The sequence below is a fragment of the Halichoerus grypus genome, chromosome 14 (assembly GCF_964656455.1).
Source record: "Halichoerus grypus chromosome 14, mHalGry1.hap1.1, whole genome shotgun sequence".
NCBI classification, from domain to species: Eukaryota; Metazoa; Chordata; class Mammalia; order Carnivora; family Phocidae; genus Halichoerus; species Halichoerus grypus.
In genome coordinates, this window is record NC_135725.1 from 27,162,142 (window position 1) to 27,188,931 (window position 26,790).

Sequence of the window (26,790 nt, forward strand, 5' to 3'; positions counted from 1 at the left end):
CTTAGATTAATGGCAGCAGATACATATGTTTAGCGTAGACTTACATTTTGGTCGTCCTTGTGCATATAACTGCTCATTATGTCTTTATTAAAGGGTTTCAAAGGATCCCCAGATGAATTATCATGATTAAATTATCATGCAAAGCAAAAAGCTTTTGGATCTACGTCTCCAAACAAAAAGATTCTTCTTAGGAATGATGGCTCTACTCTAAAATTCCCGTAAAACAATCTAGGACAAGGGGACATCTATCATAGGAAATTTTTATAGTAGAAATATATGTTGTGTGAATTCATAAAGATTTATCTTTAAATAAAACCATAAGGCAAGGTAGCAATGTGTTTCACAGACCCTGACAAGGAAGAGGCTTTACTTCGGTTTTACTGCTGGGGCAGGTCAGACACAGATCACTTAAGGAATTTTCTCCTAGGATAGCAGGTTCAAGCCTCCTAATGCCGTCCTCAGATCTACAGAAAGATACTCTGGTGACCGGAGAAAAAAAGTTGAAGGAGAAATCACCTATTAACATTTTAGGACAGTCTGCAACCAAAATTCAAGGTGGAAGAAAAAATACATAAACTGCTCATCTCCTACATGAACTCAAGTGACCTTCTGGCTTCTCTAAATGAGAAGTCTGACATTTCCCCTGGCAGTATTGCTGAGGAGATAAGATAAATTGGAATTCTTGAGATGATCTGGGATACTTATCAGTAGGAGCAGCTTCAAGGGAAAAACGTCTGCTTTCTGTCTCTTCAAAATTGAGGAAGAGCTGACAAGAAGAAATGTTGGTATTTGATCACAAGAAGGCAGCAAGTATCCTAGTATTCCAGGGCATATATGTTTAGTGTAAACACAGATCTATCCGAGTAGCAGGAGTGGTAGACGCACCGCCCGCCCGCTCTTGCTTAGCCGCACCCTTCTCGGCCATTTTGTCTTCCCCAGAGTAGACATACCGTTAGGTTAAAAGCTGCTTGTCTCGTTTGTGTCCATTGAGGCCATCCTTACTTTGATTTAAACACCGACACTTTCCTGACAAAGGCTCAAACACCAAGTATTCTTTCCAGCTGGCAAGAAGAGGGAATGCTGGTAGTGACTATCAGTGGCTAGCGAAATAGGTTACAGTGACAGTGGTCTTATTCCACTTTCTGGACTTTAGGGTAATATCCACCACTGCTCCACTGGGGTCACCTATGGGAATAACATTACCAGTGCCCCAAAGACACTATGTAAACTTTTGGGTTCTCTCCCAGCACCAATTTCATCCCCAAAGGTAAACATTCGTTTCACTCAATCTCTTTTCCTAAGACCCAATGCTAAAATCCCAGCATATTTTTCTGCTGCAAGATTTTAAACATGTATTGGTCCTGGAGGGGCCAGAAAAGCTACAGAAGAGCCCTGGCTTTCAGTGCCAGCCTCAAAACCTTTGAGCTGAAAGCAAGAAACTCAGAAGCCTCAAAGATGGTCTCATAAAGACGATTTTGCTTTACGCAAATCTTTCGCATTTGCATTCAAATGTGAATTCTGATGGCAAAATGAACACTAATTATATAGAGGAAAATCTACAAAGAAGTGAGAGGCCTATGCCTCCTTTCAGGGACAATAGGTGGGATATGCTGCAGAGAGCTTGTGTAGCTACCCTGGCCTCTCTCAAACACAAATCTGTGCCACTCCCCTGCTTAAAACCTTTCACTGGCTCCCTATGACATTAATGAATATTTATCAGGATTTTGTTGGTAGCAAAGCACAAAATACTAACTTAAAAGGGTTTAGGTAAAAAATATATATATATATTATATATACATATAATATATATATATACACACATACGTATATGCTTATTGGCTTACGAGGCTGAAAATTCCACGGCGTGGGTCTGGTTCCAGATGGATCCAGGAGTTCAAATAATACTGCCAAGAATTTGTCTTTTCTCCGGGTGGGTCTGTGAGGAAAGTGAGGTGCCTGGGGTGTAGGCTCTGAGGCCCCGGAGTTGTGGAACTGCTGACTCTGCTCTTGCAGAGCCCCGAGAGCCAGAGCCTACTTGCAGGGCTTTGCCTTCTTGCGTTGAGCCTTAGGCATCTGTCAAGGCCTGGCGCACCCCCATCTCTCCACTCTCATTTTTTATGGTTGACTTCTTTCTCAAGTAAGTTCTTCTTTTTGGGGGCCAGAAGCTCCAGAGATAATAGTTCTGCCACTTTAGTAAACTTTCTCTCCTTCCCACCTACACCTCCCACAAAACTTGTTTCCTAGTAATTTTAGGAAAGAACAATTTCAGGACTTGTGCTCATTGGCTCTGATTAGCCCTGCCTGGGTGTGACAGAATCACTTAATACTATGCACTCCCCAAACTATTTCTTTTTCCTCCCAGGCATACAGCTAAACTACGTTTCCTAGATCCCTTGCAACTAGGTCAGGCCATGTGACTGGTCCCGACCAATGAAGTGGAAGTGGGAGTGAAGCTCCTCCCCGCCAGGCCTGGATCCTCAAACTGCCTCTGGCTTCCCTCACTGGCTGGCTGGTGCAGAGGTTTCAGCAGGTAGCCCCAGGGTCCTAGGGGACTCTGAGGTCCCAGAGTATGACGCAGCTATTAATGAAAAGAGCCTGGATCTCTAAGTCACCATTTGGAGGAAGATATCCTCAAGAGCCACTTCATTAGGAATATATGTGTTGGATTTTTCATGCGAGAGAAACTAAACACTGAGGTTTAGGCTTGTTTATTACAACACTAGTGTTACTTGTCCTGTACAATCTACTGGGTATGTGCCTGGTCCAGAAAGGATGGGATGTTTGTCTGACTAAGCATGGTCATGCACTCATCTTTGGAGCCCCAAATTCAGTAGACCCTTGCCCCAAACCACAAAGATACAGAGCAGGGAAGTAGCAGTTCCCCAAAGGGAAATCAAGGTTTTGCCAAAATAAGGAGGGGCCATACTGGACAGACAGACAAACAAGCCAAACCAGGTGTCCACTGCAGACCTGCACAACACCCTTCAGGCTCACCTCTTAACGTTGTACTTTAAGAACGTCCACTGGTTGGAAGTTTCCCTTCCACATTATGCTACTCCTCCCAGTTTTTGTTCTTCTTACCTGCCTCTCTGTCTTTCCTTTTGCTCATCTTCTCTGTCCCCCATGCTCCTATGTTCCTTTCACTTCATCTGGAAGATGCCTACTCTTTCTTAAAACTCAGTTCAGATGCTCCTTCCTTCAGGCCAAGGGGACTTCTATGCCCTTCTCTTCCTCTCACGGAGCTCTGTGATTTCTCTTTCATTGTCTTTGTCTCATGAATTATAAATTATCTCACTGTGAAATCCTCAAGGCAGGGATAGGTCTTGTCATCATTTTTTTTTTTAAGAATGTGCACAGGAGCTTTATTCATCATAACCAAATAACAAACAACACACTTTGCGTATTCACACCATAGACTACTGTACAAGAATTAAATAGAGCTACTGCTACACACAACATGAAGGAAGATCACTGACAATAATGAACGAAAGAAGCCAGATACAAAAGAATACATATCCTATCATTCTAATTATATGAAGTTTAAGAATAGATACAACCAGTCTAAGGTGATAGAAGTCAGAATAACAGTCACATGTGGGAAGGAGAGGAAGTATTAATTAAAGAAAAGGCACTAGGGAATCCTTGGAGCTGAAAATATTCTGTATATTGATCGGGTGGCAATTACATGTAAAAACATTCATCAAGCTCTATACCTAAAACTTTTTGACTTTAACTGTATATACTTCAGTGGAAAAATAAAAATATAAGACATTTTGAGAGAGGATCATGAGATGAGCTGATGAACACCATTTGGTGCTTACTTTGGAAGCTGCCCAGTCAATCCAGCTTTTAGCACAAGGGTCAAGGTTAATGAGCACAAGGCCTTCCACAAGCACTGGATGACTGAATGCCAATCTGCAGAGGATCTAAGCTCCAGCACCAACTACCATCCCAGTGATGCTTTTCTGACTTCAGTGGGTAAGAACAGGAGGCATCATTTCAGTCAACTCCTCCATTGTGGAGTACTGGTACCCTGCTGGGAAGGATGGTGCACCTTCCTGCTGGCCTGGGGCATCCACATGAGAGCAAAATGCTGGGTGATCTCTTGCATATCCTCAAAGTTAAAGAACACATTGAAACAGGATTTTTGATTGAGGCCAATGTCATAAAATGTCAGAATAACTGGTCAGTTTTCCTTTGGTAGAACTCTTACAGCAACATGGACCATACCTTGAGTTGTTTCTATATCATGTTCCTGACAAGGTCCTGGAAGTGTTGTGTACCAGTCTTATCATTTAGAAGTGGTTTGATCTCTATGAGTTGAATATTCTGAAGTTCATCCATGAGAATAGATGAGAGTAGAGGATTCTCAAGAATAAATCAGTGACTCTGAGGCTTGGGCACACCAGCATGGGTGGGGAAGCTTTTTTTTTTTTTTTTTAAGGCTCCACACCCAATGTGGGCTGGCACTCACCACCCCAAGATCAAGAGTCACATGTTCTACCAACTGAGCCAGCTAGGCACCCCCATCATTTTGTCCTCAACACCTAGCACAGTCCTTTCCTGGTGGAAATACTTGGATGCATGAAGAAAGGAATATAGTTCAATTATCTAACTGTAGGATAAGCCCACTTTTCAGAGGATAGCCACGGGATATTTAAATCCACTTTCCCGTGCATATCATTTACTAAGTAAGAAATTCACTGATCAAAAATGTTCAGTAGCATGGATGTTTTTGAAACCATTTGTCTACTTTACAAATATTATTATATTAATGAACCTTGGGGATAACTTTTGAATATGAAAACGTGCTTATAATGTATTTGAAAAAAGAGGTATTATGATAACTTAGTTATATCAAAAATTTACTTGCATTATTCGTGTGTACGTGTATGTGTGTGTGTGTATCACAAAAAACAAGATAGAGAAAATATTTTAAAATAGAAACTACTTTGTAGAAGTAGAATTTATTCCTCACTTTGTTTTCCCTCCTCTTTTTCATTGTTTTGGACTTTTAGATGATAAGTTTATAACATATGGCTGATATGAGGATAAAACTGGAGGTGATGTTTCAGATTTTATTGTGATCTCTTTTTCTCTCTCTTAAATAAAGATAATATTCTCATTGTCTGACTGAGACAGAAACTCCCCACCTCCTTATTAACAACAACAACAACAACAACAACAACACTCAACCCTGAGCAGGAGGCTTCTGAAACCCCCATTGATAACACACAATGGCCTGCTTTATGGGGCATTTCTTGGCCCTTAAGTAAGTCATTGTTGGCAAAAGTCCCCTGTTGGATGAAACAGTGAAAGATAGGAAAAGAGAACCTAAGAGTTCGTCAGCCAAACCCAGGCCTGGCAGGGGACTCTGGGTATAAGCAGGAATCCATAAATAGCAGGCGGGGCTAAGAGATGCCAAATTTGTATCTTAATGATGAGAAAAAGGCAAACCTTCAAAGCAAATATTTTCTGGCATCTTTTAGCTAAGGGAGAGAGGGGAAGGGAAGGAAAAAGGGAGAACACAAATGAGCATTGTCTGAGCCAAATCCACTGTTGAAGGTGGCTTTGCCCCCTCTCTTGAGGGTTTTCTGATGCCAAATCCCTACTGTCCCCAGCCACAGATGAGACCATTTTCCCACTGCAGAGAGGTGAAGTGGCCTATGTAGATGTGTTATGCTGAGCTGTATTTACTGAAACATAAATAACATTTTACTGAAAAATAAGACTGTGACTTTCTGTCGGCTTGATCTGGTGTTCATCTACCATGAATGTCCTCACCCTTGTCCCTAGGTATTGCCTTACAGGGTTCTCCAGAGAAACAGAACTCCGATGGTATATATAGATTTATATACAAGGAGATTTATTATAGGAATTGGTTATGGAAGGTGAGAAGTCTTACAATCTGCTCTCTGCCAGCTAGAGAACCAGGAAAGCCAATAGTATAATTCAATCCCAATCCAACGGACTGAGAACAAGGAGCACCAAGTCTGAAGGCAAGTAGAGAGGGATGTCCCAACTCAAAAAGAGAGAGAGAAATTGCTCTTCTTCTGCCTTTTTGTTCTGTATGAGCCCACTACAAATTATATGTTTCCCACCCATGTTGGTAAGGGTGGATCTTCTTTACTCAGCCTACCGATTCAAATGTTAATCTCTTCCCCTACGCACCCTTACAGACATGCCCAGAAATAATGTTTTATCTGCTATCTGGGCATCCCTTAGCCCAGCCAACTTGACATATAAAATTAGCCATCACATCTGTGAATGTATTACCTTGCATGGCGTAAGAGATGCGCTGTCAAGCAATAAAACCTGTCCTTAAGCACTAAAGGAAGTGCAGCCCTCCTAGCACCTTGGTTTCAGACTTCTGGTCTCCAGAACTGTACAGTTCTGTTCTGAGTACATTTCTGTTCTGTCAAGCCATCCACTTTGTAGTAGTTTGTCATGGCAGCTCTATAGAGGACACTATACACACAAGGTTATAGACTAAGCTATAAAATATAAGTAGTAGCAGAAATAATAGTATATTCATTTATCAATGTTATTAAGTTGTCCAGAGACATTCCCATATCACAGACTGATTATGTGTTAGCCCCTAATCTGATTTTAAATGCATGATTAGGTGATGAGATCCTTGAGAATCCTTATCTCCTGAGGCAACACCCCTCTATAGTACTGGGTACTAAATAGGTGCCCAACTGATATTTTCTGATTTGTATAGCATGGCAGGAAGTAATTCAGCTATTGAGGCGCTCCTTATGAATGCAGGAAAGTAAGACTGCCTAGACCAAGGGCTGTGAACCTGTGGGATCCCAGCTTATACTTTCTCTTGGTAACTTCTGAATTTCCGGGAAAGACCTAAACCAGGTCTAACAAACATGTGTGATGCACAGTGGGCTCTCCACAAATATTTTCCCTGTAGCTGCTGTGTAAGAGGAGTTTCTGATGTCCTAGAGCTGAGTTGGAGGCCAAAGCCAAACTGGCCAGATGAACCCACATGATGCAAAAAGATGGGATCAAGTTTCCAAGGTGATGGTATCTGAAGCTACTCTGCCTCAGGAATGCGCCCATCAGGTTGTATTCTTTTGGCCTCCACCCAGACCTGAGTCCTCCTGCACTGTGAATTTGAGGAGACTTCTGGTCCTTGGGGTGCGATCTCATTTGTTTCTAGAAATTTCTAGAAAGCTCCTAGAATTCCCTAGAACATTTCTAGAAATAGTTGTTTTGTATGGAAGCATCCCAACATCCTTTTCTGGCTAGCTCTGGCACGTGCCTTTCCGCCTGTCACAACACCTCCCTTCCAATCAGCATGACAACCATCTGCCCTTGAAGCTGAGAAGCCAAAACAAATATGATTAGTGCACTATCTTCAGAGTGCTGACAGCACCCTTGGTGTTGGACGAACAGGCAGCCCAAGCCACTGTGCCAAGGTCAGTTCCCAAGAGACTGTGCAAAAACTGCAGAAGGAGAGGGGAAGCTATATGCATTTGGATGAGAAATACATTTCCATCAGCACCCTTTCCCCCCCTCCAATTCACCAATACAGGAAGCCATTAAAGAAGCATGCATTTTCGATGATGAGTTTGGTAGTTGTTCATTTATCCCTGTATTGTCTCATTCCACCCAAATATACCCATGAGTCAAACTCCCAAATCTCTTGTCTCTCTCACGGATGAAATTAATCATCTAACCCAGTGAGATTTTCTCTGCTGTGTGGCATGGCCACTGCTGGCCAGGATCTTAATGTCTCACTCAAGAGGATGGCTCTGTTGTCTTCTCTTCTTGGTTAAAGCCAAGCTACATTGCCTTCACACAGCAACAGCCTCCACATTTTCTGAGTCTGTTCAGGAAGTCTGTTAATTCTTTTGATGGTACACTTCCTTCCTGCAACTTTAATGCATCTAGTCTGGTTGTGTTGTCGGGGTTGCTATGATCAGTTCTTGTCATGGTCATCGGGTTATATTCCATTTTCTTTTAAATGTGGATGTTTATGTTTAATTGAGGCAGGCAGTAGCAATTCCTGCTGCTTTGAGCCCAGGCACACTATAAAACCAATTTGATTTTCCATGATTCTATTCTTTGAGCTGGAGTTGGAAGAAACTTGAGAAATTATCTGGCCCCAACTCACCATTTTCAAGAGGAAATCAAAGATTCTTCCAAAGTCAAAAGTGGTGTGAGACGAAGCAGTGTTTGCAGTTAAGTCTCAAATTCCTCATTCAAAGCCCATGCTGTTGCCTCAGGCCATCCCCCAGGAAATTACTGCCTAAGAACACCTGGCTATTCTGCATCTCCTTAACAGTAACCCCACACCCCATGTTCCTCCCTGAAAATGATTCTAATACCCATTTATTTGGATAGAAGGGTCTTTGACATCATCTAGCGTGAGCTATAGGACAGCTTGCACCCATCTGTGGAGTAGGAAGCATATTGTTTCTCAATGTATTACTGCTCAGACCCCCAGACTCCCAATGTTAGAGAGGGAAGTGACTGCCATCCTGGGTGGTTGGCTCTTGTTTACTAACACCATTCACTCTTACTGCTGAGTCACACATGGTGGCACAGTGGCCCCTGAATGAGGTAAGGTGAATGCACTGTTGGCTCTCTGCACTGTGTCAGGTGACATTTGTGTACCCAGCCCACACAGTTCAGCAGACCCCAGAAAAACACATGAGCAGGAAAGATAAGCTCTTCTCTTGGATAAAAGCACTATTCAAGCATCACTCAGATATGAGTTTCTGGCAAGATACACCAATCCCATTTGACATTCCAACCAGGGCTGTGGTGAGGATGAAATAGTAAGATGACATATGTAAAAGCACATAGAAGCTCATTTATCGGTAAAAGTCAGTGTGGCCACTATTATAAGTAACTGTCTTTACTTTACACCCCCACCCTTTATTTTTCTTAAAAACCTGGACAAATTGCCATATAGAATGTAATGTAATATAACTAATTTGGGAAGCATTTGCTAATCCTTCTATTTCAGCCAAATGATTCCCCCAGATGGTTGTGGAACCAAGAGGCAGATTCAATATTGGCTGTGCCAAATGAAGAAATGGAAATAGATTTGCAAGGTGGGAGCTTTGAATGGAAAATTGTTCTCTTTCCTTGCTTTCCAACCTGGGTTCTGCTCAGAAGTGTTAGACAGCTTTCGGATTCCACAGTGGGAGAGTGGCGTTTCAAATGGAAAATTTTATTTTAAGTGCCAAAAGCCTCCCGTCTCTAGGATAACATTTTGTTTCTCTTTCTTGAATTCTCTGACTTCTCCTTTCCTTTGTTAAACAATTTTCAAACCAGTTTATTAGTATTTATCTGTTGTAGTGGACAGGTTTTGGTTTGTGTTTTTTATAGGTTTCTGTGGGCATGTGAAATAAGGCTAAGTCTTATATTCTGTAAAATTTTATCAATACATTCCACAAGAAGAACGGTGTTGGTAGGGAGAGTGAAGGCAGATTGCATAGTTAGCCTTAACCCTCCAGGCCATTCTTGTCTTTGGGGCATTGGGCCTTAGTAAAGACCACATCCATCCTTGGACATTAACTTTAAACTTTTCAACTTGGTTTGATTTTCAGGTTGTTTTTGTTTCCTGAATTCATCATTTACCCATAAGTTGTCACAGTTGTGTTAAACCCTTCACTTCACATTGAAGTTGTTGAACTTGTAGTTACCTCATTTGTGTAGATGGTTCATTGATGTGCTTTGGAGGATAATTAATGCAGTTGATTATTTATACACATTTGATTTCTGATTGGCCCCAAACAAAAGGGCATTGCTGGGTAAATATGAGAGAAATAGAAAAACTTAAGTCTTAAAGTTGGCATTGGTGTCCAAATCACAAGGTTCATACACTGAGAATAAAATCCATGCTAAGCTACTCCCTAGATCTCTGGGAGAAGGCCTTCTTCCTTGCTTGGGCTCTGGTATATGACAGTTTGTAATTTCTTATGGGAAATTATCTGGATACAATCTATGCAAATAGATCACCAGGCAGCTATTTCAGGGGTCACAGAATAGAAACTAATAAACTAATGCTAATCAAATTAGCATTCTTGAATCACACAATTTATTAAATCAATTTAAAACATACAGCCAGAAGAAAGGAGAAAGAGGCAGGGTAAGAAATTAACACACTTGTAGTTTGGGGTGGAAGGATCACATTCCCAGAATCGTCTGTTATGCAATGTTCATGCATCCTGTTTCTGTCTTCCTTTTTGGTGCATCAGCCTTCCCATGACAGCCATGCTGTGAAGACCGGAGCTGAGGCTTCTGCAAGGGGAATCAAAAATAAAAGGTGCCTAGACCCAATGATACACGTTCACTCTATTGAAGAGCTGCAAGCTATGGCTTGCCAGTGAGCTTAACAAACAGCTTTGGATTTTATCTTTCTTTGGGGGAGGACATGTGGGGCCACAATAGATGTCAGTAACGGGTGGCTGATGTAAAACCTCATGAATATGGAGTGCCTTGTGTATATTAATGCATTATGAATATTCAGAGCCTCATATATCTCATGAATATTTAGCGTCTATTGGTTTTACCCTCCCTTTCTGTCTTTGTTTAGTACATGTATGCATTTCTCACTTTGTCTACATATAACATGACTCCCAGTTTACTAAGTTATCTGTATTTAATACATCTCATGGATTCTATATATTACTCGTAAGCTACTTGTCCACACATCTATCCCATTGATTTTTTTTTTTTACTTCTTTTGCATAATTGGATAGTCTTTAATACAGCAAACACAAACAGCAACATTTATAATTGGTTGGGTGGTATAGTGGGAAAAAACAGAATTAGTAGACATTCAACAAAAAATTTCTTTATTTCTGGGAAGGTATTAACCTTCCTAATGGCTGTAGCAACAGTAGGACCCCAGAAATCTTAGAAATCAAATTTCTCCTTTCAATTAACAGCATAATAATTTCACCAGTGGCTTAAGTCCCAAATCCAGGCACCATGTTTATTTCTGTCTTGCCCTCATCACCTCATATTTCATCCATCAATAAGTCCCATTGATTCTGCCTCCCATACACATTCTTAATCCATCCACTCCTCTCCACCTTTACTAGTACCACTCCCCCTAGTTCAGGCCACCATTGTCTCTTGCTCTGACAAGGCGGTAGCCTCTTAGACATCATCCCTGTTGCCACTCCTGTGTTTATGGAGCCCATTTTCCATACAACAAGCGGAGTGGTCTTTTCAATATGAAAATCAGTGTGGGTAGCCTCCAACTGCTTCTAGACCAGTGTCAATCAAAGAATGGCCAATGGAAATGGAACAAGCCAAATATCCATAAAAAGACAAATGGATAAGTGAAATGTGGTACATCCGTGCAATGGAATATTATTTGGCCATCAAAAGGAAGGAAGTTCTGATACATGTTACAACATGGATGAAGACATTATGCTAAGTGAAAGAAACTAGTCACAAGAGACCACATATTATATGATTCCAGTGATATAAAACGTCCAGGATAGGCAAATCTATAGAGACAAAAAGTACATTAGTGATTACATAGAGCTGGGGAGGGATAGTTGAGAAGAGGGAGGGAATTAATAGCTAAAGAATATAGGGATTCTCTTTGTGATGATGCAAATCTTCTAAAACTGACTGTGGTGATGATTGCACATACCTGTTAATATTAACACTAAAAATGAATTCTATACTTTATTTTTTTTATTTTAGTATGTTATGTTAATCACCATACTTTACATCATTAGTTTTTGATGTAGTGTTCCATGATTCATTGTTTGTGTATAACACACAGTGTTCCATTCAGTACGTGATGGCTTTTATGATATTGAGGTATGTACCCTTTATCCCTATACTCTGAAGAGTTTTGATCAAGAAAGGATGCTATACTTTGTCAAATGCTTTTTCTGCATCTATTGAGAGGATCATATGGTTCTTGTTCTTTCTTTTGTTGATGTATTGTATCACGTTGATTGATTTGCGGATGTTGAACCAAACTTGCAGCCCAGAGATAAATCCCACTTGGTCGTGGTGAATAATCCTTTTAATGTACTGTTGGATCCTATTGGCTAGTATTTTGGTGAGAATTTTTGCATCCATGTTCATCAAGGGTATTGGTCTGTAATTCTCCTTTTTGATGGGGTCTTTGTCTGGTTTGGGGATCAAGGTGATGGTGGCCTCATAAAACAAGTTTGGAGGGTTTCCTTCCATTTCTATTTTTTGGAACAGTGTCAGAAGAATAGGTATTAATTCTTCTTTAAATGTTTGGTAGAATTCCCCTGGGAAGCCATCTGGCCCTGGGCTTTTGTTTGTTGGGAGATTTTTGATGACTGCTTCAATTTCCTTAGTGGTTATAGGTCTGTTCAGGTTTTCTCTTTCTTCCTGGTTCAGTTTTGGTAGTTGATACATCTCTAGGAATGCATCCATTTCTTCCAGGTTATCGAATTTGCTGGCATAGTGTTGCTCATAATATGTTCTTATAATTGTTTGTATTTCTTTGGCTGTTGGTTGTGATCTCTCCTCTTTCATTCATGATTTTGTTGATTTGGGTCATTTCTCTTTTCTTTTTGATAAGTCTGGCCAGGGGTTTATCAATCTTGTTAATTCTTTCAAAGAACCAGCTCCTAGTTTCGTTGATCTGTTCTACTGTTCTTTTGGTTTCTATTTCATTGATTTCTGCTCTGATCTTTATTATTTCTCTTCTCCTGCTGGGTTTAGGCTTTATTTGCTGTTCTTTCTCCAGCTCCTTTAGGTGTAGGGTTAGGTTGTGTACTTGAGACCTTTCTTGTTTCTTGAGAAAGGCTTGTATTGCTATATACTTTCCTCTTAGGACTGCCTTTGCTGAATCCCAAAGATTTTGAACAGTTGTGTTTTCATTTTCATTGGTTTCCATGAATTTTTTTAATTCTTCTTTAATTTCCTGGTTGACCCATTCATTCTTTAGTAGGATGCTCTTTAGCCTCCATGTATTTGAGTTCTTTCCAACTTTCCTCTTGTGATTGAGTTCTAGTTTCAAAGCATTGTGGTCTGAAAATAGGCAGGGAATGATCCCAATCTTTTGATACTGGTTGAGACCTGATTTGTGACCTAGGATGTGATCGATTCTGGAGAATGTTCCATGGGCACTAGAGAAGAATGTGTATTCCGTTGCTTTGGGATGGAATGTTCTGAATATGTCTGTGAAGTCCATTTGGTCCAGTGTGTCATTTAAAGTCTTTATTTCTTTGTTGATCTTTTGCTTAGACGATCTGTCCATTTTAGTGAGGGGGGTGTTAAAGTCCCCCACTATTATTGTATTGTTGTCGATGTGTTTCTTTGCTTTTGTTATTAATTGCCTTATATAATTGGCTGCTCCCATGTTAGGGGCATAGATATTTACAATTGTTAGATCTTCTTGTTGGATAGACACTTTAAGTAGGATATAGTGTCCTTCCTCATCTCTTATTACAGTCTTTGGTTTAAAATGTAATTTGTCTGATATAAGGATTGCCACCCCAGCTTTCTTTTGGTGTCCATTAGCATGGTAAATGGTTTTCCACCCCCTCACTTTCAATCTGGGGGTGTCTTTGGGTCTAAAATGAGTCTCTTGCAGACAGCATATCAATGGGTCTTGTTTTTTTTTATCCAATCTGACAGCCAGTGTCTTTTGATTGGGGCATTTAGCCCATTTACATTCAGGGTAACTATTGAAAGATAGGAATTTAGTGCCATTGTATTGCCTGTAAGGTGACTGTTACTGTATATTGTCTGTGTTCCTTTCTGGTCTATGTTACTTTTAGGCTCTCTCTCTGCTTAGAGGACCCCTTTCAATATTTCTTGTAGGGCTGGTTTTGTGTTTGCAAATTCCTTTAGTTTTTGTTTGTCCTGGAAGTTTTTTATCTCTCCTTCTATTTTCAATGACAGCCTAGCTGGATATAGTATTCTTGGCTGCATATTTTTCTCATTTAGTGCTCTGAATATATCATGCCAGTCCTTTCTGGCCTGCCAGGTCTCTGTGGATAAGTCTGTTGCCAATCTAATGTTTCTACCATTGTAGGTTATTGATCTCTTCTCCTGAGCTGCTTTCAGGATTTTCTCTTTGTCTCTGAGACTCGTAAGTTTTACTATTAGATGTCGGGGTGTTGGCCTATTTCTATTGATTTTGAGGGGCGTTCTCTGTGCCTCCTGGATTTTGATGCCTGTTTCCTTCCCCAAATTAGGGAAGTTCTCTGCTATAATTTGCTCCAATATACCTTCTGCCCCTCTCTCTCTTTCTTCTTCTTCTGGGATCCAAATTATTCTAATGTTGTTTCGTCTTATGGTATCGTTTATCTCTCGAATTGTGCCCTCGTGATCCAGTAGTTGTTGATCTCTTTTTCTCAGCTTCTTTATTTTCCATCATTTGGTCTTCTATATCACTAATTCTCTCTTCTGCTTCATTTATCCTAGCAGTTAGAGCCTCCATTTTTGATTGCACCTCATTAATAACCTTTTTGATTTCTACTTGGTTAGATTTTAATTCTTTTATTTCTCCAGAAAGGGTTTCTCTAATAACTTCCATGCTTTTTTCAAGCCCAGCTAGTATCTTTAAAATCAGCATTCTGAACTCTAGTTCCGACATTGTACTAGTGTCCGTATTGAGTAGGTCCCTGGCAGTCGATACTGCCTCTTGTTCTTTTTGTTGAGGTGATTTTTTTCCATCTTGTCCTTTTGTCCAGAGGAGAATAGATGAATGAGAGAACAAAATGCTAACAGGGTAACAACGTCCCCAGAAAATATACTCTAAACAAATCAGAAAAGAACTGAAACCGGGGGAAAATAAAGGGAAAGAAAGAAAAAAGAAAAAAAAAAGACAAAGAAAAAGATAAAAACAAACAAAAACAGAACAAAACAAAAAAAACAGAATATGATCAAATATGATCAGGCTGGTGCATAGATCAGTGCCACACACCAGATTTTGGGTGTATTTTGGTTTGTTAGAAGAAAGTGCCTCCCAAAATTTTAAAGAAAGAAAAACTTATATATGTACAAAAATAAGGGTAAATACGATGAAGGGATGGAATATGACTGTAAAGATGAAAATTATAAAAGATTTTATAAAAGGAATTGATAAGATAAGAAGTTGGTTGAAAAAAGAAAGAAGAGGATTAAAAAAAAAGGGAGAGAATGTGATCAGGCAGGAGACTAGAACAAAGCCATACACTAGAGATTTAGGGTATATTTTGGTCTGTTAGAAGAAACTGTATCTCAAAATTTTAAAGAGAGAACAACTTATATATATGTACCAAAAATAAGGTTAACTACTATGAAGGGATAGAATATGACTCTAAAAATGAAAAATAAAAAAGATTTTTTTAAAATAGGGATTGATAAATGTTGGTTGAAAAAGGAAAAAGAAAAATTAAAAAAAAAAAGAAAAAGAGAGTTTAAAAAAATTAACTTTGAAAGACTAAAGAATCATGGTAAAAAAACCATGGATTCTACGTGCAGTATTCCCCTAGCGCTGGAGTTCTGCTGTTCTCATTGATCGGTAAACTTGGTCTTGGCTGGCTGTTCTCGCTGATCTTCTGGGGGAGGGGCCTGTTGCCATGGTTCCCAAATGTCTTTGCCGGAGGCGGAATTGCCCCGCCCTTGCCTGGTCCGGGCTAAGTAATTTGCTCGGGTTTGCTCTCGGGAGCTTTTGTTCCCTGCAAGCTTTCCGTACAGCTTTGGAGGCGGAGAGTGAAAATGGCGGCCTCCCAATCTCCGCCCTGGAGGAGCTGAGAACTCGGGCCCCGCTCCTCAGTGCGCCCCCAGAGAAAAGCAGTCAGTCACTCCCGTCTCCCCGGTCTCCAGCCGCACTCCGTGCTCACCCGGCCTGTGACTGCGCGTTTCTATCTCTGGCACCCGACCCCGTGTGGAGTCTCCAAACCCAGCAGATCCTGCGGTGCACTCCTGCGCCGCTCCTCCCAGGGGAGGAAGAGGAGTCTCCCCGGATCTGGCGCTTGTTGGGTCCCTGCTGGAGGAGCAGTGGCCCGACTGTGCTGCGGATCACGGTTTATGGCGACCCCGAGCTGAAAGCTTGTGCCTCAGCTCCGTCTCTGCAGCTGGCTTCCCCGCTCCGATACCTGGGAGCTCTGCCACACTCAGGCACCCCCAGTCTTTCTATGACCCCGAGGGTCCTGAGACCACACTGTCCCGCGAGGGTTCCACCCCCCGCTTAGCCACTGGAGCGACGTCGCTCAGCAGAGCCGACTTCTAAAAGTTCCGATTTTGTGCTCCACAGCTCTAACACTTGCCAGAAGCCACCGACGGAGGCCCCTCCCCCGTGGTCTATCCTCCCAAATATCGCCTCGGATTCACTTCTCCGCACGTCCTACCTTCCAGAAAGTGGTCGCTTTTCTGGTCAGAGAGTTGTTGCTATTCTTTTCTTCGATCTCCTGTTGAGTTTGTAGGTGTTCAGAGTGGTTTGATCCTATCCAGCTGAATTCCTGAGACCGGATGAAATCCAGGGCTCCTACTCCTCCGCCATCTTGCTCCACCCCTCTGAATTCTATACTTTAAATGGGTGAATTGTATGGCATGTAAATTATGTCTCAAAAAACCTTTTTTTTTTTTAAGTTTGGTGAGTGGGCAGGCAACATTTGAGTCATCTGGGATCTTGGAAAAATGCAGATTCTTGAGCCCCATCCTAGCCACACTAGAGAATTTCTAAAGATGGGTCCCAGAAATCTGCATTTTAACAAACATTCCAGATGATTCTTATACACACTAAAGTTTGAGAAACACTAAAATAAATTAAATTAAAATTCCGTTTCAGGGTTACTGGGCTCTACAAGATCTTATTCTCCAATGCCAACTCCTTATCCTAGCACACTACCCTTCCTTTTATGTCATTGACAAGCCAATGGGTTCCCCTGTTAGTGCCTTTAAACTATCAATTCCCTCAACCTGGAATACCTTTCCCTGCAATCTTTATATGTCTGTCTTCTTTTTGCCATTCAGTTTTCAGCTTAAATATAACAGGGTCACATCACCCTTTATATTTGCTTCACCACACTTTATAACTATTTGGTATTTTCTACTTAATTTAGTTGAAGACTGTCTGTCTGCCTTCTGGGAATATAAGCAGGCCCTTCTATCTAGCAGGCAATCAATAAATATTTGTTGAATTGGTGAGGAAACACATTGAACCCAGGCGTCCTGGGATACATCCCCTACCACTCACTAAGCTCTGTGCTTAGTTTCTGAGCTCTTTGCATCTTGCCAACAGATTGTGTTGGAAATGGAACCACCAAAATTAGCCACATTTTCTGGTGACACAGAAAGCCACCCTAATGACTGATGCTATAAGCTAAGCTAAGGATGGGAGAAAAGCAAATGGATGAGGAAGCAATTTTTCTTTACCAGACTAAAAGTTCCTCAAGAATGGCCTCAGTTCCTGCTACAAATTAGATGCCCCCAAAATGTTTGCTTAATTCTTGGGCTAAATGTTTAAGAAATAAAAAGTAATTCATTCTTGCTTTGTAAGAAACCAGGGCCCCAAAAGATCCTCCCTGGACTCCTCTAAATGCTTGGAGAGTCACCTAGACACTATTCCCTGCCCTCCCCTTGTCCTTTCTGTTAAATGAGATATTTGTGTTTTAAATGAAAGCCATTGTTGACCCCTCACTAGTGGAAAAGAATCAATGTGCATGCATTCCTCACGTAATAAGAAATAAATCCCTTAAGCCTCTAATTTGCTCCCACTGGCATAGAATTTTGAAGTCTAAGAATGCATCTGCCATCAGAGAAGTTAATTCTGGGGCTGCTGGCTCCACAGCTATGTATGTGGCCATTGTTCATGACCCAGGAATGGTCCGGAGGAGATCAGTGCTCTGTTCTCATAATGAACCTTATGTTTCTAAACACAGGTGCGTTTGGATTGTAGACATCTGTGTCATTAGCTGGGAAGAGAAAGAGCACAAAAGCAGCTCAGAAATGAGCTCCTTGGAAATGCAGGATGGTATTGTTGTGGTGGCTCTTATCACCATCATCGTTATTTCTTTGATGATGTATCATGGCACAGAGATGGTGATGAACGAATCCAGTTGTCTCACCGCCATGTTTTCAACATGCTGCCTTTCACTGTGGGAGGAGGGAGACTCTAGACAGAATTCACCCCATTGTCATTCTATTGAAAAGAGTTGTCAGAGAGCCCCTGGTCCATCCTACCACCATTTCAATCTGCTTTTTACTCTAACTTTGTATTTCATCTCTGCTCTTTGATGCAGAAGAATGAAAGAGCTCTTGGGAAATGTTTGTTCCTGATGGCTCTGATGAGAACGATGTCCTGAAAAACTGTCAAAAATTTGCAGGACAAAGAAAGAAGGGCTATCAGATGACTCCTGGACATTCTTCTGCTGACCCCACTGAATCAGCATTGATTCCCAGGTTCCTGCAATTCACACATTAGCAGGTATTCAGGACAACCCAAACCTTATGACAATCAGAATTCTTGGCCATTTTACAAGCACATATTCACTGGGAACTTTTGTAGTTAGTCACATGGCACACTATAATTTGCATTTGTTCCATATTAATGAATATTTTAAAACATTATAACAAAAGCATATGCCAATACCAGTAAACAAAATTAATTTTTAAAAGGGATCTTAGATACAAAGCTTGATTTGACTAAAACAATCTCCTAGCTTTTATGAATTCTAAAAATCTGAGTGAAAATCATGTCTCAGCAAGTTGTAAATGCTGTAGTGGTGTTTTACTAACTATCTCAGACTTTGAGCTGGAGTGGCCACTAATATTCATGTAATCTAACAAAACAGAGATTCAGAGAATTCAAGTGATGTGCCAACACACAGCTAGGCGACAGTAAAGCTGGGGCTAGAATCCAGTCTCCCGACTTGAAGTTCGTTTTTCCCATGAAAGATGTGAATCAGTCAGGGTGTAATCGGGGAGGTAGATCCACTCTGAGTGATATGGAATAAGGGATTTATTATATGGATGGTGGGAGCTGGTGGAAAAGTCTTTAAGAGGATTTTGGTCTGGTTCTGTGGTAGGCCTAAAGGCTGCATGTCAGCAGGGCTTGAACTTGGGAAGAAAAGTTGGATGTCAAGAGGAAAGAACAAGTGATACTGGAATCCATAAGGACAAACTCCACACTTCCTCTCTCTCCCCACCTCTAATGTCAATGTGTGGTTGACTTGCAAGAAGAAGCTGGCAGCCTTCTCCACCAAGCCACATGCGTACCTGGCCCAGGCCACAGAAAAGTGGAAGGAGGAGGTCATCAGGGGTGGAGCACCTGAGGCCCAGCTGCTGATGCTTGGCAACACAAGAGCCAGACCATCAGCATCAGGTGGAGCTGCACTTGGTGCCCTGCATTGACCTTGTGGATGTAATGTCCATTGCTTCACTGCCACCTTCCAAATCACACACAAATTCTCTTGTCATCAACCCTAACCCAGAACCAAAGGGTGAAGGGAATTCTGGGAAATCAGCTCCAGCTTAGCTAAATAAAAAGCCTCTGCACCATGGTATATCTTGTCAACGTGTTTGCAGATGCCTTTGATTTTTCTCTTGGCATTAAACACAGAATAATTCAAATATAAAAGAGAACACAAATATAGAACCTCTCCATGGTTTCCTTTATGGAGTTAGTGCTTTTCTGTCACCTTGAGAGTTCAGTCGCCTTGAATCATTTTCTTGCCATGTTGTGCTTCTTGGAATGATTAAAACTATAGCCTATTTGCATACCATTTATATATGAAATATTGAGTCTATTGATTATACTTGAAGCAAAATAGGTCCTCTAATATTATGTACATCACGTAAATAAGAATTAGACAAACTTCAGGGTCCATTTGGCATTACTACCTATTTAACCATATACTTATGTATTTATGCAGCTAGGTATGTATATTTGTAACTGTTCCATCTATCTATCTATCTATCTACTATCTATCTATTATCTATCTATCTATCTATCAATCATCTATCATAGTGCTATAAAGACTTAAGGAAGAACGGTTTTCAAGAGTAAACAGTCAGATATTTAAAAATGGTGAGCTGCCAGACTGCGAAATCGGTGTTGTAACTTCTGAGTAATTATGTGAACTACTGAACACCTGTCACTAATCCAAAAGGCAAAAGAACTGACAGTTATGTAAACTGTTGCTTCACCTTGGCTTCTTGAGATTACTGAGATAGTTATAGATAGGAAATGCAAAAAGAATTAAAGAAGAAGGAGAAAGAGAGGGGATGGCGGGGGTTTACTGCACAGGAGCATTAGGAATTTGTTTAGCTTCTGCCTCTCTAAATCGTGTTAGATTTTTTAACCTTGTAGCTTATTTTCCTCCTCCGATCCAAGCCCAGAAATGCTCCTTTCCTTTGCTCTTCCTAGGGGAAAGAAGTTAAGACTGTAGGCAAATAAATCAACAAATAAATACAGCTTTGTGAAGACATCGAGATAAGACACTGAGATTATGAGTCCACCTTCCAGTCTCAATCACCAACCAGAGGGAAGGTGAGACAAGTGATTTCCAAAAGTTGATAAAACACAGAGGATGTTTGGCAGTGGGAAAAGCCCTGGATTTGGGTCTAGAATTAGGTCCAATCCATTTATCCATTTGTGTCTTTTTAGCATTATTTAACTTATTAGAGTTTACATTTTCTCTTCTGCAAAATGGCTATAATCTCATCTGCTTGATGAGAAGTTCTAGGCTTGAGTGAGAGAGCCTGTATGTCTACCTGCTTCCTACCTTTATTCTCCTAATACCCCTTCCCCTGCAATGACTCCAATTTTCTCATCATTTCCTGAAGAAGTCATCATATGACTGATTATACAAATAGGAATGTAATGAGTAGGGTCATTTATTTTAACATGTTAGAGGATTAAGTGTCAGTAAGCAAGTGGAAATTTTAAAAGAACTTATTTTGTAGCCTGAAACCACTATTTTGTTTACTTGAAACAACTGATTTTTTCCTGTGTTAAAAAATCATGAAAGATTTTGAAATGGGCAAAAACATTACTGGGTGTCCTGCCTGGAGAACCCTTCTGAGTAATCTGTGTCTTTAATTGTCTTGGAGCTATTTTAAAACTCTGTGAATTGTAGATCCCTGGTGGCTAATACAGGTATTCTTATCCAAGGACAAATACTGTTAAGTCTTATTATTCATAGTAGTTATGTTCTATAAAGTTGCCATGAACACTGAATTAGTGAATACTGAACCATTGTTTTTAGGGGAAACAAGGGATTAGGTTCCTATGGGCCTCTGGTTACATTGTCATCAACCAATTAATACATAACCTTGTTTTATGTGTATTTCTGTTTAAACACACCTTCTTTAATAAACAGTGTTGATTCATTAGCCTTTAATTAATGGCCAACAACACTATAACTCATACCCGAATGAAGCGTTTTTAACCCACGTATTTTAGCAAGTAGGTGAATTCACATATACTGAATCAGCAAATAATGAGAACTGACCATATTGTGTGTAATGGATGTACCAATGATTTCTCTCCCCACTTTCCCATCCCAGAAGAAACCAGTTTTGCAACTGGTGAGCAGATTTATTTGGGCCATTCCTGACCACCTATGAACTGTTAAAAGATATACTGAGGCATGTTAAAATTTACAAGAGTTTATTTGAGCAAACATCCATTCTAACCAAAAGTGGTTGGAGGTACTCCACTGGCAGGAGCTAGGGAAAGACTTTTATAGATTGGACTCAGAAGCAAAGCAAAGCAAATTATTTGATTGGCTATACCTTAAGCGGTTGCCTTATTTGGGAAAGCCTAGTTGGCTGTTTGTGATTGGTTGTTCTTAAGTTTGATTTCTTAGCTTTGAGGCATTTATAGGAATTGACTCCAGCTTAAGTTCTGGTTTGATTATGTAGCTGCCAAGACCTTAGTACCCACCTCAGTCTGACGTCTGCCTTGTTTAATTAGTTAAGGCCACGTGTTCCACACTTTAGATTTTCCTTTAAAATTGTTGTAATATCTTTCTGGTTCCTTCATTAATTAATAGTTACATGGAAATCTTAGCTATGTATTCATTTTCTATTGATGTGAAAGTGATGATTTTACCTTTAAAAAGAATTTTATTCTCTACCATTTGAAAAATAGTTCAGGCTGAATTATCATCTTCAACTTGGGCAGTTTCATGCAATCCTATGAGCCCACCTTCTGAAAACATTCCAGAACATGACTTTCAATTGGTCATAATTCCTCTTCAGGATCTTGCTTTTGCCATTCCATGGATTTACCATCTGAGAAAGCGCTTCTACATTGTAAAACATTCTGCAAATCAGCATCTCATTTAATGTTCACAGTCTGCGAGGGGTGATTGTTTTCTATATTTAAGGCTGAGGAAACTCACATTCAGGGACATTATGTGCCTTTTTTAAGATCTCATGCATAGAAAATTTTAGTCTGACTGTTGTCAAGAATTAGAGACCAAAGTTCTGCAGATAACAGAGTCAGTGCTGTTCATGTAAACAACACAGAAATCAACCTCAGTTACCGTAAGGGATTAAAAGCCTTTCCTGCTTTTCTGCACTTGAGACTTGTTATGTAGAATGGGGAAATGGGTGGATTAGTGGGGGGGAATATTGAAAGGTATCTGCTTTGACTTGCTTGATTTATAGTGGAAAGGGAAGGACGTTACTAGAAGATAAGAAAATGAGAGATTCTTAGAGCTAGGAAACGGGGTGAGGGAGAGAACCAGAGAGCCTGGGTTGAGTGCTGGTGCTTGATGGGAAGTGGTCAGAAGGGAGGGGGATAAGGGGACAATTTCCCTGTTGTGATAGACGGAGCTCTCAGGAGACAGGAGAAGGGGTTTTATATTCTGCTAAGTCTGAGAGAGTCTTCCATGAAGCTCCAAAATACTTTTGGGGGAATGTTGGACATTTTTTTTTTTAAGTACAGCATTTTGCTGAAGGGCCAAAGGGGCATAGTTTTGTCTGAGTTAGGATGATTACTTTCCTATGATGTGAAGGATTCCTAGAAGAGAGAAGAGGGAACTCCTGCCGGATTTAAAGTTAGCATAAGTGACAAAACTGCCTCGGAACTTTGACTCTATTTGATCAGCTAATTATTAATATTTTTCAACTACTTTTTTGTCAAGGGTCCTAGAATTATATCAACCAGAAAATAAAGGAAGCGAAGGAAAACTCTATTGGCTGCTTAGGCAGAAGGGTTAGTCTGAAAATGAGCTGCCCTGCTTCCTGGCAGTTAACAGAAACGTTATATGTTATAGGCATGTAGGTTAGTATTGAGGAAAAGGAACAAGAAAACAAAAGCTTAATCTGTGGAACAAAACTTGTGTTCTGTAACCAGTTTTTAAAAGGCCTAAGGAGAAACAAGTATGGGAAAATACTTCCTTGAAGTTTCTGGCAACAAAAATGGTTGGTTTAGTCACGTGGCGGTCACAACAGGTATTAACCTTTTATTTATTTATTTATTTATTTATTTATTTATTTATTTTTAAGATTTTATTTATTTATTTGAGAGAGAGAGAAAGAGAGAGAGCATGGGGGGGGAGGGTTAGAGGGAGAAGCAGACTCCCTGCTGAGCAGAGAGCCCAATGTGGGACTCGATCCCGGGACTCTAGGATCATGACCTGAGCTGAAGGCAGTCAGTTAACTAACTGAGCCACCCAGGCACTCCCCGATATTAACCTTCTATTCTTTGAAATACATATAAGCCCTTCTCCCTTCCTGATTTTCACAATATAGAACCTTCTTATCTTTGTGATATGACAAATACATGGTAGGTCAATCAGAAAAGTCAGTTATTATGGACTCACTGAAAAGTGATGCACATGTTACATAATTTATTCTAACTCAAAATGTATACATTTACATTTATTTGTCAACATTTAATATAAGACCAAGGATGATTCTTTGAGTTAGGGACAGCTGTTTGGAGCTCTGCATTGGTTTTCATAGATGAGCCACAGCAATAATACATATCATCTCATTTCCAGTTTTAATTTTTTCTTAAAGGGAGCAGGTCTTAAATGAAAACCATTGAAATAATCAGCACAGACTCCCTCTAGATTGTTAAGATTTTTTTCGCCCCTTAAACTTTTCAGGTCTCCTATAACTGTTCAAAGCATTTGACTTAAATTTGATAGAGAAAATTCTCTTTCCAAATTCGTTTTTCACTGATTTATGTTATATTTAATTAAATTAGATAGTTATAATAACAAGGACAACTGACATAAACAGGTCTGGGAACAATTCAACCAACTCTGCTTAAGCATCCAACACATATGGTAAGAGAATAATTCACAGGATGCTCGAGTAGAATTCAGGACAGCAAATACGTAGCATGCTGTGGGCAGTGGTTCATTATGCTTAGAGAAGGAACTGCAAGCAGGTGGATCATGGTAAGTTAGTTCAGCCTAGAGGTGCCCGAAATGAGTTTAGCTTCCGGGTAGAATGAAGAGCAGATGCTCTGGCTGGGAATTGTAGGGCAGGAAGTCAATGATGCTCACAGACAGGACCCAGGTATCCAGAATGTCCTACCCTCTCCACTCTGCCCAAGCCCCCCTGGAGAACCCATGGGGCAACTGGGGAGGCCAGAGAGACCCAAGGGCCCTCGATAAGAGCGCATTTGATCCCAGCTGGTGACATGGCTCAGAAAAGTTACCCAGCCTCTTGCTAGTGTGGCTTTTCCAGCTGTGAAAAGTGACGTTTGAACTGAAATAAAACCATGTGGATCAATTTCATCTCAAAGTCAATGATTTCTTTGTTTATTTGTTTTTGTAGTTGTTTGTTTTACTTTGTTTTGTAGAATACCTCAAATTAAAACATTGTTTATATATAGCAGCAATAACAGTGTTGAAATTAAGCAGATACTTTGGAATTCATTTTGTGGCCTTCAGATTGGTAGTGGGAGTGGAAAACGTGCCCAAAGCCTCGGACAAGAGCTTTTATCTGTTGCTTCTGGACCCTGTGGTGATGGGCCGGCAATGTTTGGCAACGGGGACCTGAGGGGAGAGTCAGCAGCTCTTAACATCACCCCTGACCCCCACTACTGAGCCTGCAGATGGGGAAAGAAAACCTAAACCAGGAGTCCTACACCCACAGCTTTCTCTCTTTTGCTCTGAGTGCAAGAGGGCCATCCTCCCTGTAAGGAGGCCTCTTTCCAAGGCCCAGGGGCCATGACAGTTTCATGACAGAGAGAACTGAACCCCAACAAATGCTCTTGCCTTCTTCCCTGGGAAAATGCCACCAGGAGGTCAGTTTGGTGTTTCAATTCTACGATTCTATGGTTATTGCTTTTTGTGGAAGTGCCTGCAACTAGAGAGACCATCAAACATGCTGATGCATGATGCTGCAGTTATTCCTTCTTCTCACCCAGCAGCGCCTTGACTCCTGACTCGAAAAGCCCATTCTGTGCTCCAGGGAGGGAGTCTTCTGTCATCCCTGGGAGAGTGGCTGTACCACAGAAGGGAAATCTGGGGGACACTTTGGTGCATCGCTTGTATGTAATTTGGGGTAATTCATCTGAATAACCATAATTACCATGGAGAATCGGCATATGATCCAAGAAGGTATTTGCTTGTGTCTTAGGCATACCTTTCTCCTTCAGGATTTCTTGGAATATTAGCACAAAATTAATCCTCTCAGGGAATGACAAGTTTCTTCCTCCTCCAAGGCATGCCCGCCTCTCCGCCATTTCAGGTTCCTCCTCCTCCCCCTTCTCTTCCTCTTCCTCAGCCATTACATGAATTGAAGTGGATTTTGAGTCTTTATTCAACTTTTTTTTAAAAAGATGTTTATGTTCCCTGTTCTTCGTTTTAAAATAAGTTGAGCATGACATTTTAGATACCTTTGTCTTTCAAAAACAAAACATAAGAAAACTGAATTAAATGTCTTTTATATTTCCTTTTAAAACAGGTCAGTTGCTCTGAATAGAAAACTTTCCCAATTCCTGGTTAAAAAAAAATAAGAAGAGAGAGAGGAGAGAATATTCCCCACATCACAGTCTGAAGTAGTGTGGAAAAGTAGATAATAGTACAAACTACCTATATGTAACTTTATATTTTCTGGTAGCCACATTTTAAAAAGGAAAAGGAAACATATGAAATTAATTTAGTGATTTACTGATTTAACCCAAGATATCCAAAATACTATCATTTCAACATGTCATCAATATTAAAAATTATTAATGAGATATTTTGCCTTTTGTGTGTGTGTGGAATTGTGTCTGTGAAACCCAGTGTGGTTTTACACTTACCACACACTTCAGTAGGTTGAGCCACATTTCGAGTGCTCAAGAGCCGTACATGGCTAGTAGCTACCATATTGAGCTGCTTGGCGCGTGTGTCTTTTATGCTGACACCTCACTTTTTTATTTCCATTTTGTTGCTCTGTCTTAAAGGAGAGAAAGCATTTAGACTCCAAGTCTTATGTCAACTGGAAAATTTTCATAGCAGTTCCTGTGAAGTATAAGACTTGTCAAGTAATAGCTATTTCTATTACACTACTTCAGCAGAACATCAATTGGTATAGAGTAAGCAGTGAGTTGAAGGAAAACAGCTTGATTTTATTAATTCCAATTTAAACCCCTTCCCCCCAAAATCAAATTATTCCAATAAGAACTATCACCATACATTACCCAATAGTGAAAAGTTTTCATAATGTGTTTAATACAGTGTTTCTTAATGTGCACAGGGCATTTTATAGCAACCTGGCAAATTGATACAAGCCCAGCTCCTTGGTAGAGCTTTCTAGATGAAGAAAACTGCATGTCACGTTAATTCCTTCCATGTGGATGCTGAAGACAATATTGTCCATAGCTTTCCTCACCTTCACTGTGACTAGGGAGAAGGCTTCCTCCCT